A 324-nucleotide genomic window follows, 5' to 3' on the forward strand; every position below is an offset into this window, starting at 1 on the left:
AGCTCACCCAAACACAATCGATCTTCATCAACGCTCGCTTTGATGCGTCCTAATTTCTCACTCCTTCCATGCCCGGCTCATCGCTGGGGAAGAAAATCAGCATTGAACGAACTTCAGAAATAATTTTTGGCATGCCTAGAACCGAACTGCTTCCTTTTAAGTGTTCTTGTAAGTGTTATTTATCTAGTCAGCCCCACGGCCCCACACACTGCTGATCTGATCTACCACGTGCTCATCATCATGTCGTGAGTGTCAAAACAATTTCGAAAAAGAAAACGGGCATGGAGTCTGAGGTTCGTGCGGTGAGAAGGCTCAGCGCAGAGA

This window comes from Plasmopara halstedii (assembly GCF_900000015.1).
Source record: "Plasmopara halstedii genome assembly, contig: Scaffold_322, whole genome shotgun sequence".
Classification (NCBI taxonomy): Eukaryota; Oomycota; class Peronosporomycetes; order Peronosporales; family Peronosporaceae; genus Plasmopara; species Plasmopara halstedii.